General features: G+C 38.4%; 1 protein-coding gene across 10 annotated transcripts in view; it reads right to left on the reverse strand.

Moving 5' to 3' along the window:
- The window catches only part of LOC108066900 (potassium voltage-gated channel protein Shaker), a 155,266-nt gene that overhangs the window by 43,777 nt on the left and 96,018 nt on the right, over positions 1–15,471 (reverse strand). The window lies entirely within an intron of this gene.

Consider the following 15,471-nt stretch of genomic DNA (forward strand, 5'->3'; position numbering starts at 1 on the left):
GGCACAAAAACGTGGGCCCGGCACAAGGTGGCAATGGAACAGGTGGAACGGAATGGAATCGCGTGAAACAAACGAACGAGCGAACGAACGAATGAAAAGGACGAAGAAGGACGAAAAGGCGACGAATGTTGGGCCATAAGTGGCAAGCGAGAAATTGAAGCGTGTAAGCGCTTAACTGGCGATGTAATGACACCGACGCACACACACACACACATACGCAGTGTGTGTGTATAACAAAATAACACCAATACGAGGGCAAAGCAAAGCTCGTGAGTCATTGTAGAAACACAGAGAGAAGAGGCAGCGAGAGAGACAGAGAGAGGGAGAGTGTTCTTGGGCCCTGCACAATGGGAAACTTGTTGGCGGATTTATTCTATGCATACCCATACACACGCACAAAGAGAGTGCGAGAGAGAGAGAGAGAGAGAGTGCGTGTCCTGGCTGCGTTTACCGTTTGTCCGCTTTGTGCCTCCTTTATTGGCGCTTCCTGCTTGGCCCGCTGCTTCGTTGGCTTCGCAGCCTAGCGTATTGTGCGCCTTTCCATTATCTTTACCGTTATTATCAGACACCTCCGCTACACCCGTCCCCCTCTCTCTTCTCTGCTCTCTCTCTCTTTCTTTCAGGAGTGTTAAGCAGCTGTCAGTTTTTTTTCCTTTCTCCTTTCTCCTTATTATTTTATTTTCTTTTCTTTTTTTGCTATTGCGTCTGCGTGCTTGCCCCATACATAAACGTGTTTGTGTGTGTGTGTGTGGGGAGGGGGGTGGGAGGTGTCCCTTTGGGGCCGGGAATTTTGCTAGGCCGGGAAAAAGTGAACCGGGTCCCCATTGCCATGCCCTCTTTCATCTCTTCGCATCTCCAACGAATTTCGTCTCCTTTGGCTTTTTCTATTTTTTCGGTGTGCGCAGTAAATACTTAACCCCCACTACAAAAAAAAAAAAGTAAGAGAGAGGTAGAGAAAGAGAGAGGGAGGCAGAGGCAGCTGGCCAGAAAGAGACATCAAACTCACGCCTCTGTTGTTGCCTTTGTCTTGCCACGCATTTTGTGGAACTGAACTCAACTCAACTAAACTGAAGTCAACTCAACTCAAGTTAACTTCACTTTACTTCACTTTTCTATGAATTCTAGTTGGTAAAAGACATAAAAGTAAAGAGCGCTACACTAATACCCTCTGGATTTTAATTTAAAACCATAAGAGATCAAAAAAATACACATATCTTAAACTTTTAGTAATTAGGAGATCTAAAAAAAGTCCCTAGAATTTATTTAAATATATTTTAAATCAAAAATTAAAAATAAACCTGCTTCTGGAGAAATATTTTAGACCTTATATCTTTAATCTCCTTAAACTTCTATAACACGTAATACTAAAATAAGCCACAAATATTATTAAATGATAGTAAAATGAATTAAAGCATGACTAATAACCCATTATAACTTAACAAAATTAAAAGTTTACTTAAAAGTTAGGTGTTATGCAAAGAATATACAAAATAAAGGTCTTGCCAGTAACAAATAAAACAAAAATATAAACACTTTTAAAGCAAAAAATAGATAGAAAAGAATGGATAATTATGAGGATTATAAGAAGATTTAATATAAATTTAAATTAGTATAAAACAACCAAAAAATCAACTAATATAAACTCAAAAGAAATACATACATAACGGACTCGTCCATTGAGGATGCTAAGTCGGTCTCCATATTTTTGCTGACTTTAAGTTTTAATTTCGATTTAAATTGAAATGTCTCCTAGTTGTGCAAGTATTTTCGGCTGCTTTATTGTTCGACTGCCACCTGCCGATGCTAATTGATTGATGGTTCTGCATTGCATTGTGCCACCACCCCTGCCACCTTTCCCATTTTCCATTTCCCATTTACCCGCCAAAAACCCGCTGTCATCGATGAGTTTTAATCAATTTTGATTAGCTAGCCGTGTATTTTCGTGCTTTTGGCAACAGTTTGAAGTTCACACGTTGCCAATCTCTGTCTAAGCCAAAAACCAAAAGCGGAATCAGGACCAGCAGCAGCAGCAGCTCATCCATCAATTTCAGCTGTCTGAGGTCTGAGTGCGCCGGTGTGAGGGCTTGGCATCCTCGAAAGGTCAACATCAGCATCCAGCATCCAGCATCTGTGTGCCCATCGAATTGAGCAGTTGCCAAAAGTTTGGGCAAATTGCAGCCAGGTGAGAGGCCGAACGGATAAAGGATGAATTAAGGACTCAATCTGGCGACGAATTGTGGTTAGCCTGCGATTTTCCACGCTCCGTTGGCTGGCAATAAAAAAGAAATAACTCAGCCGCCAGTGAATATAACGTATACGCAACGTGGACTCGCTGAATAAATATAACGTATACGCAACGTGGACTTTTTGGATGCAATTCAATTCTACGGCAACTTTAGCTTAGAGAGCTGAATTCTTAGCTTTCATTCAGTCTTTGTTGACAGATTGGATTTCAGTAAATTGGCACAACACCGCGTATGAGTAATAATGCACACAACCAAAGTAAATATTAATTGAAAGCAATTTTTTAACTATAATGGTAGTTATTTCGTGTGTATATAATATAGGTACTATTATTATATTATATTGAATTTATTATAATTTTTTATTTGGAAAATCATGAATCTTTTTCTATAAGCAATAGCTAAATTCTTAAATGCCTTAGCTTACTATTGGAAACCTTTAAATTGCTTTCCATTTCTGAACATAATTTATTCGCTGGATATTTATAAATACATAAATGAATCCCTTTTGTTGGAGAAACATAAATATTACTCATACGCCGTGTTGTGCAGAGGTAATAATGCTAAAAATTCTGCTGGATTCATTAATTTATTAAGGATTTTTTCTGTATTGCTAGCATTTTTGGAATAATTTAAATTTTCTACGACCATATTATGGATATTTACGTATTCGCTTGCTTTTCTTTTTGCCCTTTTGCCTGCGTTCTTTCTTGTTGTTTCTTTGGCTATTTCTCTGTGTCCGTGTGTGTGTGTTTACGTGAAGATGAACACAAAGCGGAGAGCGAAAGGGAGAAGGGAGAGGGACAAACACACACACACACTGCAGCAGCAGCAGCAGCAGAAGCGAAAGAAGGCAGCAAATTGCCTTTGGAACGTCCTTAAGAAGGATATACCTCAAAAATATTGCTTACAGCGGAATGTTTGTTGTTGTTGTTCAGGTAGGCTGCTGTGCCAGCAACAACAACAACAATCATCTCTCCCTCTCTCTCTCTCTCTCTTTCTCCTTGCTCCTTTCTTTTCTCTCTGTGTGTGCTTCTTTTTCTTGTTTAGCAATATGTTATGTGCCCATCACCACCCACCACCCACCGCCTTTCACCTTTCTTGCACTACTTTCTCTTTGGCGGCCACTTGTTTAAAGCTTTTTCTTTAAGTGTTCTTTGTTTTTTTTTACATTTTTGTTTTACCCTTTATTTTTTTTCTTTTCTCTTGTGTTATTTATCTTAAATTTGTGTTTTTTTTTCGGTTTATTTAGCTATCTAAAATTGTGTGTTTGAAATGATTGGCATGTCAGCGGAATTTCAGCGATTCAACGTAAAGAAAAGAAAAGTCGCAGACACAATGGCATTACTTTTTACACACAAATCTAAATTTCTTTTTTTTTTTTGTTGTTTTGTTTGATATGTCAAGGTTAAGCACACGCACGCAAAATCCGCATGGATTTATGTATCTTTATCGCTCGGTTTTAATCTCGGAATCTCTTCATTTGCCGCACTTTTTTCATTCGCATTTTCTCTTCACTTCCCTTCGATTGGCACACAGTAAAAAAAGTGTTTTTCAGTAAAAAAATGTGTAAAAAAATTGAGGTTTTTTTTTAATATTTTCTTAGTAGTTTTTTTTTAGCACGTTTTCCTTGAGTTTTTACTATTTTATTCTCTTTTGTGTTGCCCGCGGCGGCCGTTCGTGGTTCGTCTTTGGCTTTTGGTATCCCCGTGAGCCCCGCCCCCTTTCGCGGCGCCCGCCCCCTTGTTGATGCCACACACACTGGAACGAATTGCCACGAATTGGCAATGGAACACACGACGGAACCTTCCTTTCCCAGCTTGAGTTTGAGTTTCAGTTTCAATTTCGATTGCGATTGCGATTTCGGTGCGGGATTCGGTTTCGATTTCGATTTGGATTTGTGTCTCGGTTTCTGTTTCGGTTTCGGTTTCTCTGCATCCTCGTTCGGCATCTGCTGTCGGCTGCTGGCTGCCAAAGACTGACGCTCTCTCAGTTGGCCACTCGGCGTTCCTCGTTCGCTCGTTCCGTTGGCTTTAATTTCGATACCAGCGTTCCCTCTGCCATTCCATTGCCATCGTTCCCCACCCACCCACTCCTGCCTCACTCCTTGCTGATGAGACAGCTGCTCCGCCAGTGGAAGCTGGAAGCTGTCAGCTGTCAGCTGGCCTTCCAGGCGAAAGGACCTGCCGAGCGGAGAGCAGCGAGCTTGAGTTTCCTCAATGAATAAAGCTCGGCGAAGAGACTCTCCAGGCGACCCACCCACTGACAGCTGTCAAAATCGAAAGGCGACCGCTGCATGAGGTGTTTTTGAAATTTTGCCTTCTCGTAGATGATTTTCTTTTTAGTCAAATTCATTTTAATGTTGTTTATTCAGGGTTTTTAAATCTCCAATTTTTAATTTGAATGATTTAATACATTACTTTAAACTTTGTTAGCAATCCTACAGGTGTTTATGTTTTTCAGTATTTTCTTTTCAAATTGACAAGTCATTTTAATAATTAGCAGCAAATTTATTTAATTGTTTCGATAAAATTGTTGAAAACCTTTTTGTGCCTGCTTTTGTGCCCGGTTTTGAATTATTAATCGCATAAAATGATTCAATCAAAAAGTATATTTTTCGATAGATATAAAATATAGATTTATAACCTGTTGATTTGTGTGTAGCACAGATGGTTCACATTAAAAGAATAAATATGTAAACTTTAATCATTTTTTTTAAGAGAAGATTAACTAATAATTATTAAACATGTCGCTTGAAGCGAAAGACTTTTATAATATTATGTCAGTAAAAACATGCTATTAAAATATGTAAAGTAGCAGGCTCGAATGTAAATCTATTGCGAGTTTAATCGCGGACTGAATATTTTGACAATTTCTTAAAGTTGTTTCGGGCAAAATATAAATTGCTTTAAATATGCTATTCATAAAGTATGCAATACAAATTTTGCTCTGAAAACCTACCTATCACGAAAGAAACTAAAGCAAAGGCAATCTCCTTTTCCCATTCATCCAACCCAGTTCAGTACAATAGCTTCAAATTAGTTTAGAATGGTGGATATTTAATAGAAATCTTATTAAAGTTTACTTTTTGCATTAATTGCTGGCAGAGGGGAATGCAGCGGAAACGGAACACAACCAACTGTCAGTTGGCCAGCTGTCAACAGAGCGAGCTTTTCGCTTTTCCCCTGGAAGCCGGAAGCTGTGCGTCTTTCCAGGCGAAAAGCTTGGCGCACAGAGGGCGCCACCGCAGAAAGCTCGTCCTTCGGATGCTGGGCGCGCACTCGAAAAGCCGGAAACTCGGAAAACCCAATCGAAAGGCAGGTGAGTAGGTGAATGAATCGGAAAAGGAAGAGGAAGTGGAAAAGGAAGCAGGAACAGAAACCGAAAAGCTGGCTAGCAGGGGTTATGCGGGGATTTGGTGGGTTAATGGGTCGCTGGGTCAGCCGCATCGTTCGCAATCCAATCCACCGCAGTTCACCGCCCCCGTGTGACGTCAGTGGGCGGGCCTGTCGTCCGCGTATCCTTGACAGACTGCCAAGGCTGAAATAAACCCACCAGCCAGCAATGATAAACAACCCAGCGCAAATCGAATTCATATTCCGTGCGCAAAATCAATTAGTCAGGTCCATTGGCCAATAAGGACTAACGTAATTCGATATATAAAATATGTGAAAAAACCGAAGTATGCATAAAAAACAACAATTTTCACTGCCACTGACCATTAAATTTTGCCTTCGAAAGTTTACCAAAATTTTGACATCAATATTTAGAAACTACAGCTAGCGAAGAACTCTAAAGTTTCCCGGCAATTATGGGGCATTTTACACATTCGTTTGGTATTTATTATTTATCATGAAACTCGGCACTTTTTTCAATAAGCGACAAAATAATTGGCAGCTTAAGCGGAAAGTAATTGAGTTGTAGTTGCATGTCAGCGTGAATTTAATTCAATATTTATTACAGTAAATTGCCGATGTCAGGTTGAAAAATATTACATTTGAAATTTATGCATTTGAGAAACTAGAGTCAAGTTAAAGTAAAAACTTTGGAGGAATATTATATATATTTTTCCCCCTTTTGTGGCCTACATAAAATGACATAATGTTGGCCAAAAATTCCCAAAGGTTGAAAACACTTCCTATGGTAGTTATACCCGTTACTCGTAGAGTAAAAGGGTATACTAGATTCGTGCAAAAGTATGTAACAGCTAGAAGGAAGCGTTTCCGACCCCATAAAGTATATATATTCTTGATCAGGGTCACTAGCCGAGTCGATCTAGCCATGTCCGTCTGTCCGTCTGTCCGTCTGTCCGTCTGTCTGTCTGTATGAACGCTGAGATCTCAGAAACTACAAAAGCTAGAAGGTTGAGATTTCCCACACATATTCTTTGGCTTCCTACGCAGCGCAAGTTTATTTTAGCCGAGCGCCACGCCCCCTCTAACGCCCACAATCGCCCACTAACGATTTTAAGATGGGTCCTGCGCCCACATCTTTAAAGATTTCCGAGAAGTATAAATGCAATTTTGTTGTGTATATTTATACCTATCGAAATGTAGAAGACATTTTTCAAATCGGACCATTCATTAAAAAGTTATACGATTTATAAATTGTCAACATATATCTATCTCCCTCGCACTCCCTTTAGCTGAGTTACGATTATTAGTCGGGACACCAACCCGACACAGCGTTCGCACACCCTTTAGCGGAGTGACGGGTATTAGATAGTCGGGACACCAACCGACTATAGCGTTCTCTCTTGTTTTGTGTTGAATTTGGATAGTTGGAAATTTGGAAACTACCATTGTTCGACTGGCAATTAATCAAGCTAAAATATTCATTATGAGCTTGGGCATTTGGTAGTCGATGTTCCATCGATTAGGCGATTTTCAGCGTGCTGAAATGCCGGCCACAGGATATATGTATATGTATGTGTATTTTTGGATATGCGATATGCGATGTGGGTATAATAAATCGAAGCGCTTGAATTGTGGTTGCGGCAAAATGGTATTCCATCAATTAGCCAGCTACGGATTTATTTTTGGCAACCCCACCGATACACTGACCTTCAGAACAATAACAAAGGGGCCCCGAAAGTGACGCACATGCGTTTTGCGGACCTATATTGTAAGGTATCTCTATATATAGTGGTCATAAAACCCCCTGGATAAACCAGGCTAGTCGGTTGCACTTAACCAAGTCCAAAACGAAAGCTAAGCCCAAAAGCTGAGACCGGAAACCTGCAACCGATGCTGAACCTTAGCTGAAGTCAAAGGCTGTGGGAGCCATAAAATTTTTAGTGTCGTGTTATACATTGTAACCCATCCCCCATCGTTTTTCCGCGGGTTTTCCGCCTCGTTGCTGCATTTTTTCCATGCTTTTTCTCTTGTTTTTTTCTCTCTTTTGGGGGCTGTTCAGCTCCCTTGTTAAGCTGCTGGCCAAATTTATGGGGGAAAAGCGAGGAAAATGCATATTTTATATGTGGATGCGGTGAGCCTGCTTAACGGGGGATAACAATAAAAGTGCTGACCGGAATATATCTGTATTAACTGCACTGCGTTGCCAATTAGGCTAAATGATTAAACATTTTCCGGCTCAAATTGTAGAGAATTCTGAATAAAATAAATACTAAAGGTTTAATGGTTAAAGTTAAATAATAAAAAATAAATTTATTAATATATTTTATATTACAAAATAAAGTAAAATCTCCATTTTTTTTATTATATTGTAAAACAAATTTCTAAATATATTAAATTAAGTATTTGAAATAAAATAAATATTTGTATTATTTTATAAAATAGATTCTGAACGCAGATAGACAGAAAATGAAACCTTTAAGCTGCTTATTTTCCATACTGTGACCCATATTTTAGCGTTAATCCTTTGAGATTTCACACCTCTAATAACTATAATAAATATTATCATTTTCCATTTCCCCTCTTCAATAGCGGCCACTCATTTTTCGCCACCCGCATTTTTAATGAGATTTATGAGAGATGCCGGGCCAGATATGATGGAGAGTGTTGAAAAAAGCTAAAATATGTTTTTTATGGATGAAAGGAAGGCTGCAGGAATTTCATAAAGCGATTGGTGCAATTACACAGGACGAAAACGACAAGGATGACAAGGATGACGATGGTGGTGGTGGTGGCAACTCGACGACAATTCAGCAACAATGCAGCGGCGGCAACCTCAAACGTCAATGGATGAGGAGCGAGCATGGAAAATGTGGCCCGCAGCTTGGGCCAACATTCCGACTGTTCGAGGACGATAGGACGAGGCCCAGGAGCCCGAGGATCCCTGTATCCCTGTATCCGAGGACCCCGGGCAGCTGCATAAAATATGCGACCAAAGGATGAGACCGAAATATACATATTTTTGAGCAAAGAGCCGCAGTCGCAGCAAGGAGAAAAGGAAAAAAAAAGAGGGAGGAAAAAAACGAGGAGCCATCGATGGGTGGAAAAGTGGAAAGTCTTTATACCGCCGAAAACTTGTGCAGCGCAGCAAAACAACGTGCAAAATTTATAGCGCATCCTTCGAGTTGCGAGTTGCAAGTTGCGATGGCAGGAAAAATGGGCTGAGGGAAAAAGGGACACGGACATGGACATGGAGGTGGAAAAAGGGGTCGGCGACTTGGCGCCACGACCAGCATCTGTGTGTGATGTTGCTGATGAGCCGAAATCTGCACTAGGAAAAATATGAACTTAAATATATATTCAACCAATTTCCCTCTTAAATTTCGTTCTAAAATATTATTTGAATATGAAATATTGTTTTTAAATCATATCTATGAAAAAACATTAGAAATATACCCATTTTTTACGGTTTTTCAATCGTAATTTGGACAAATTAAGGCCCACAGATAAACGAGCGACTGTTTTGGGCAGCTAACGACCTAAACTAACGATCCCCATCACTTTCTGGGAAATTTATTTTTTGACCAATTTTCGCATTTTTGATAAGGGGTTACATCACGATTTTTTGCGAAAAATGACAAAAATTGAACATTTCTAGGTTTGAATGCCAATCGATTGGGAGTTTAATTACGCGCTCAGCGAGGTATGACACTCCATATTTGGACAATTATTTCCATTGTTACGACCAAAAAACTCAATTTTTAGTGTGAAAAATATGGATTCAAATTTTAAACAAAAATTGCATTTTTTTAAGGGTTTTTCGGTCGTAATTTGGACAATTCAAGGCATACAGCTAAAAGTCCTACTGTTTCGAACAGCTAACGACCTGTACTAACGAATCTCTCACTTATTGGGAAATTCATTTTTGGATAAATTTTCTCATTTTTGATAAGGGGTAACATCACAATTTTTTATGAAAAATGGAAAAAAAATAAAATGTCCAGGTTTAAATGCCAATCGATTGGGAATTTAATTACGAGTTCAAAAAGGTATGACTTTCCATATTTGGTCTATTTTTTTGCATTGTTTCGGTCAAAAAACTGTTTTTTTTTCACGGAAAATCAGGATCTGCGGAAAATCAGGATCAAGACTTTTTAGATTTTTGTTTTCTGTAGTTCCTTAACTATTCCAATTATTTTCGATTATATGAATGAAGTTAAATTTATTTTTGATATTTGAACTTATCAAGTACATTAGGAACAATTTAACCTAGAAATTGTTTGCGTGTGCTGCATCTTTTTGCCGCCCAAATTGCTTGTCACTTCCGGCCTGTCTGCTCTCTCTCTCTCCCTATTTCCCCTTTTTTCGTTCACACACATAGAGAGAAGCGAAGAGAGTGTGAAATATGGCTGACACTTGAAAGTTGGCCTTCGATTTTTCATAACAATTGCATATTTATTTGGGCATACGGCACCCAAAAATCCCACTTTCCTCGCATTTCCTCCGCTGAATTTTTTTTGGGCGATTATGCAAGCGACGTTTCCCCTTTGGCCAAGTTTGCAGAAAAATAAGACATAAATAAAGAAATGGAAAGCGATTTCAGTTGCTTTTTATCGATTGTGTATCCATAATTAAATGGCTTTCAGCAAAGTATTTTTGAAAATATTTAAAAACACATTAGACTGAAATAATCCAGTGATTAAAATGCCTGCGCCTAACCAATTAAGCAAATTTGTTTTCCATTTTTTATATTTACAGCCAATTAAATGCCAATTTATTGGTAATTGAATTTCATAGAGTGCGCTGGCAATTCATGGGTAATTAGATGGCTCATATGGAAATGTGCGGCAAATGTGGAAACATCTGGCGAAAGTGAAGCTGCACCTCTTTTCCCTTTCCTTCTGCATCTCTATATCCAGTGTGTGTGTGGCCTCAATTTCCCATTTCCCCGGGTACTACTGCAGAATCTCTCCACTTGCCACTTGCAACTTGCAACTTGCCACTCCAATTCTCCTTTCCCTTTGCCTCCCTCTGGTTTGTCTGCATTTAAATGTGTGTCATGATGTTAATTTGCTGCACCGCCAGCCATGGCAGAAAGTGTTGCCAACTCGGCTTTGGATATATCTGAATTTTACGCAGATCAAAAGGTTTAAGCCTTAAAAAAAGGGAAGTTTTCAGCAACTTCTTAACTTTTAAGATATCCATAAGCAAGTCTTTCGTGTTAAAGTTAATTGGTTTTAAAAATTAAACTTTAAATGTCAAAAATCGTTCTTTAAAGTATATGCATAAATAAATATATTAAATCATTTAATGAATATTTTTTTTACAGTTTCAATAAATAATTCTGCAGATGTTTTTTCCTTTATCCGGTCAATATCAGATCACAAGACTCTTTGGATATTTTAAAATCCTTGGTCATCTTTAGTTGGCAACACTGGCCAGCTGACTTCGTCTGGGAAATGCGGAAAAGCGCTGGAAAAGCCCTGCTTAAGGGGGGAGGGGGCAGCTTGATAGGAGAAACTGGCGACGCTTTGCCTGTCGTCAGTTTGTCTGCGGCTCTCCGAATCAGACAGACAGTTGGCAGGCAGTTGGCAACTGCAACTGAAATTGCAACTGTATCCGTATCCCTACTCGTACTCGTACTCGTATCTGAATCTGTATCTGTATCTGCAGCTGCAGCTGCAGCTGTAGACTCCGATTTTGGCCGAGAACGAGGGACACTTGCAGCATTTGTCAACGTCATTAGTTGCACATCGTGAGCACTGCAAAACAAAAACTAAAAACTAAAAATAAAGGGTACCTTCGAAAGGGGAAACTTGCACAACTTTCAATCCCAAATTGAATTCAAGTTTTAATTGGTTGCGCATTAAAAACGAATGATGGCCGTGTTACGTTAAAAGTTTAGACATTTAGGAAGGTTTTTCTGAATAAATAAATGAATGAATGATCTATTTTAAGTTTTATAAGAATGTAAGATTGAATATATATTTTATATTCCTAAGAAAAAGGATTTCAAATGTATTCAAAATAGTTAACTCATTCCGAAAGTGATGGGGATCGTTAGCTGCTGAAAACAGTCGGTCTTTTAGCTGTGGGCCTGGATTTGTCCAAATTACGAAAAAAAAACCCAAAAACAAGGATTGTGTACATTTCTAATCCATATTTTCCAGCCTAAAAAAACAGTTTTTTGGCCAAAACAATGCCAAAAATTATCCAAATATAGAGTGCTATACATCGTTGAGCTCGTAATTAAATTCCCAATCGATTGGCATTCAAACCTAGAAATTTTCAAGTTTTGTCATTTTTTGCAAAAAATTGTGATGTTACCCCTTATCAAAAATGCGAAAATTTATCAAAAAAGAAATTTCCCTGAAAGTAGTGGGATTCGTTAGTATAGGTCGTTAGCTGTTCAAAACAGTCGGGCTTTCAGCTTTAGGCCTTAAATTGTCCAAATTACGACCGAAAAACCCTTAAAAAATTTAATTTTCGTTTAAAATTCGAATCCATATTTTTCACCCAAAAAATTTCCCTGAAAGCTGTGGAATTCCTTAGTATAAGTCGTTAGCTGTTCAAAAGAGTCGCTTTCTTATCTTTTCGGCCTTGATTTGTCCAAATTACGATAAAAAGACCGCAAAAAAATGTTTTTTGTGCAAAATCCAAAAGCTATTTTAATGTTCCAAGCGAAAAATAAATAAAGTAAAAACTAACCTGTATTAAAAAGTGTAATAAATTGAAAAACTTCCCAAAAATTCGCTTTGTGATCTAGTAAGTATAAAACTGACAATTATGTGAACTTCAAAAGCGGCGGAAAATGAATTTAATTTCAGTTGCGCTCGTTAGACGCGACATTGTGTCTGGGCGGGGACCACGCCCCCTGCTCCCGCTCCCGCCCCCAAAGGCCTAACAACTGAGCCGGAATAAACAAAAAAAAACAAAAAAGGACAAAACGAGAGAGAGAAACTGACACTAATGCAACAAAATTGAAGCAGATGCAAGTGGAAATGTCCTTGAGGCTGCTGCACACACACAGTATGCTTTTATATACACAGATACATATATCTATATATGTATATATACCGCTGCTTAACCCAAAGGCATCACCACTGTGTTTCTCTCTCTGTTTTTTTTCTGCTTTATCCTTTTTTATGGCCGCCAGAGTTTTCAGTTGCAATTTTTGGCAACTGCTGCTGTGACGTCACACACACACACACACACACGAGGGAAAATGGAGTTGGATTTATCCAAAAAAAGGGGCGGTCCATAGGCGGCACCAGGGGGCGTGGCTGGCTGAGGGAAATGTGTAAATTGCTGCTGCATTTTGGGCATGTTTAATGTAATTACCAAAAGGCTTTCAGTGCACAAACACACACATGCACATCAAAGTCACATATACAGAAGCCCCCTTAACCCCTATGCGCCCCTCGTCCTCATCTGGTAACTGCCTCCTTTGGCATTCAGCCAAAAATATCATTCTATAAAATACGAGTTTAAGCGCAAGCACACAAAAGTCGAATAAGAAACTTTCCCGGGAAAGCGGGAAACAAAAAGAAGAAATGCGCCAGAGAAGAGAGTTTTTCCCCGCCCACTCACATGAGTTTTCTTCTACATGGCAGGCGTTTTGAAGGGGGAAAGGGGGTAAGGGGGTGGCTAAAAAAGAGGGGGGACTGCTTGACAGCAGGCTGACTGCCTGGCGCCCTGCAACTCTTGAACAAAATAACATTTTGGCTTTCACTTTTTTTTCTTTCTTTTTTTTTTTATTCTATTTCCCAGCCAGCAGGCTGTGTTTTCGTTTTTCCTTCCATTTTGTGGATTTTTCATTGCTTACTGCTCAATGGTTTTTCGTTGCCTTCGATTGCACAGATGCAGATAAAACAGATACAAAGAAAGGCCACTTAAATAACGCTTCAGAATCGGTGAAGGAAAATCTAGCAATATTTGTAAATTGGATTCGTGAAATATACGCATTGATTGCCGTTTTTTGGTGAAATATTTAAATTAAAATTGTGGAAGCAATTATTTTGATAAAATAGTGCAGCAATGTGCAGTTTCATGCGAATATTTGGTTTTGCCATATTTTTTATTGCCAAGCATTATTTATTGCTCCCTTAAAATGGCTGAGGTTCCCTGTTTTCTCGACCTTTTTAAACGAAAATCAGCAAGACGTGTGAGCTAGTTACATTTCTATCTATACACGGAACAAAAAAGAAAGTGTTTCGGGCTAAGAAAATATAGATAATATTATATTATTCATAGAATATGGAAAGTGGGTAATATTAATAGATTTTAAATATGTTTAAGATATAATTCACAGAAATAATTGATGAATAATAATTAATTTAATTAATTTTAAAAGAAGAATATGTTTTGGAATATTTATATAATACCATATTCATTTAACCTGCGAATATTTAATATCTGACATCTCTAAATTGTTTGCATATTATCTACCTGGAATTATCTACCTCCCATTTTGCTCAGTGCACACACAAGCTTAAGTTTCAGCTTGCCTTTCATTTCTCACTTTCTTCCTTTCTTGCTCTCCTTTCGCGCTGTCAAGTGCAACACGAAATGCTCAACTCAAACTCAAAGTTCTCCTTGTGCATCGTTCTTGATTTAGTTTACTTTAGTCACGTTTATTGCGCTTTTAGGACAGATATCTTCACTCCCAGCCCCTCGTCTTCCCCTTTTCCCCCTTTTTCCCTTTATTTTTATTTTTATTTTTATTTCTATTTTTCGGTTGCGAACTGGGCGAGGCAAACAATTCGAGTGGCGGAGTTTGAGTTTGGGGGCGTTCCTCGAGTGGTTCAGGTGGTTCAGATGGTTCAGGTGGTGCAGCCAAGTGCCCCCAGATAAGGGTAAACGAATCCTTTAGGCTACGTTCGTGGCACACAGCTTCCGTCGTTGCTTATTTACTTATTTTGTATTTGGATATCCGCTGGGGAAGAGGCTTAACTCTGATGAAGCCATCGGCAATGCGGCAGGCTAAACATTTCGCACCTTTTTGAGGAATAATTTAACAATCACCAAAAAGGGAATGCCAGCAACTCTTGAAAACTACTTTTAAAGTCATTTTGTTTAGTTAATATTTATTTGTATTATTTTTTGCATGGTGAAGCCATCAGCTATGCGACATTCCCACATTTTTGATTGGTTTTGCCAGAAAAATGAAAAACTGATTTTATTGGCCCAAAAATCGGGCTTTTGGCCAAAACAATGCAAAAAATGGTAGAAATAGGGAGTGTCATACCTCGTTGAACTCGTAATTAAATTCCCAATCGATTGGCATTCAAACCTAAAAATTTTCAATTTTTGTCATTTTTTGCAAAAAATTGTGATGTTACCCCTTATCAAAAAAGCGAAAATTGATCAAAAAATAAATTTCCCCGAAAGTGATGGGGATCGTTAGCTTAGGTTGTTAGCTGCTCAAAACAGTCATTCTTTTAGCTGTGGGCCTTGATTTAACAAAATTACGACCGAAAAACCACACAAAAAGTTTAATTTCGTCGAAAATTCGAATTCATTTTTTTCACCCTAAAATATCAGTATTTTTGCCATAACAATGGAAATATTGATTTAAATATGGAATGTCATACCTCGTTGAATTCGTAATTAAATTCCCTATCGATTGGCATACAAATCAAGAAATTTTCAAATTTTGTAATTTTTTGCAAAAAATCATGATGTAACCCCTTATCAAAAAAGCGAAAATTGTTGAAAAAATAAATTTTCCTGAAACTGATGGGATTTGTTAGTATAGGTCGTTAGCTGTTCAAAACAGTTGGACTTTTAGCTGTGGGCCTTGAATTGTCCAAATTACGATTAAAAAACCGACTTTTTGTGTAAAATCTGAATAACTAGAAGTTTTTGAGAAATGA

Source organism: Drosophila takahashii, chromosome X (assembly GCF_030179915.1).
Source record: "Drosophila takahashii strain IR98-3 E-12201 chromosome X, DtakHiC1v2, whole genome shotgun sequence".
Lineage (NCBI taxonomy): Eukaryota > Metazoa > Arthropoda > Insecta > Diptera > Drosophilidae > Drosophila > Drosophila takahashii.